Source organism: Octodon degus, unplaced genomic scaffold, assembly GCF_000260255.1.
Source record: "Octodon degus isolate 3935 unplaced genomic scaffold, OctDeg1.0 scaffold00152, whole genome shotgun sequence".
NCBI lineage: Eukaryota > Metazoa > Chordata > Mammalia > Rodentia > Octodontidae > Octodon > Octodon degus.
Window position 1 is genome coordinate 5,159,669 of NW_004524728.1, and position 1,408 is coordinate 5,161,076.

Here is a 1,408-nt window from a genome sequence, read left to right on the forward strand (position 1 = left end):
TCTGCACATCAAAAAAAAAAAAAATTACCAACAGAGAAAAAGAAAATCCACAAACTGGGAAAAAATTATAGCCAACTGTCTCTTTGACAAAGCACTTCTATCTAGAACATATAAAGAATTTTTAAAAATCTGGACCCTAAAATTCAAAAACCCAATCCAAAAATGGGCATCTGAAATGAATATGCACTTCATAAAATTAAGAGACACAAGTGGCAAATATATCTATGACAAAATGTTCAACATCATTGGTAATTAGTGAAATGCAAAGTAAAACTACACTGAAATTCCATTTCACCCCTGAAAGAATGGCTATCATCGCAAAGCCAGCCCATAACAGATGCTGGAGGCACCGTGGGGAAAAAAGAAAACTTCTTCACTCTTGGGAGTATAAACTGGTACAACCACTGTTGAAATCAGTATGGATATTTCTCAGAAAACTAGGATTAGAGGTCCCATTCAACCCAGCTATTGCTCTCTTGGGTGTTTTTCTAGAAGAACTAAAAACATACCACAGTGATATACATTCACCCATGTTTATAGCAGCACAAATTGTCATAGCTAAATCTTGGAAACAACCCAATGCCCATCAACTGAGGAATGGATTTTTAAAAACATGATATTTTTACACAATGGAGTATTATTCAACTATAAGAAAGGTGAACTTAAGGCTTTTGCTGGTAAATGCATATAACTAGAGACCATATTTATAAGTGAAATAAAGCAGACCCACATGTGCAAACATCCTATTGTCTTGCTAGTGTAAGAACCAGAAAGAGGAAATAAAATCTGAAAGGTACAATAGATATTGGGAAAAGAGAATGAATCTGTTCAGAAGAAAGTAATTACTAAAATGAGGAAAAGGACAGGAAATGGTAGGAAGGTGGTGCTGGGAGCCCTGCAAGCTAGAAAATTGGTCAAATGTGTGTAAGTAGGACTAGGCCTCAGTGCCTAAAGCAAATAAACTACCACAGTCCTGAGATAAGCATCCTAACTGGTTAATGTCAGCTAATTTTCACTAGGAAACCTTGGTTTGCAAAGGCATAAATAAACATCTATATTGTTGCTCACAGTGGGAGGGGTGGGGGTGGAGTGGTCATCTTGCCAGCCAGGCAGACAAGTCACCACCTATCCCAGATTTTGTCTTCCTGTCTGTCTTCATTCCTGCTCCCATTTCTCCCCAGGTAGAATGGATCACACTGAGACCAACAGATCCTTATGGGGGTGGGGGGAGATATCTACGTATACATGCAGGATGGCTTGGATAAATAAATACTGTGGATTTCTGCTGGTCTGTGGAAAGGAGCCATTAATGCTTAATATTTTTTTCCACTTTTTTCTTTGTCTCGTTAATTTCTTATAACTTTTTTTTCAACTTTGAATGCATATATTTAGTAATATAAACAACTAA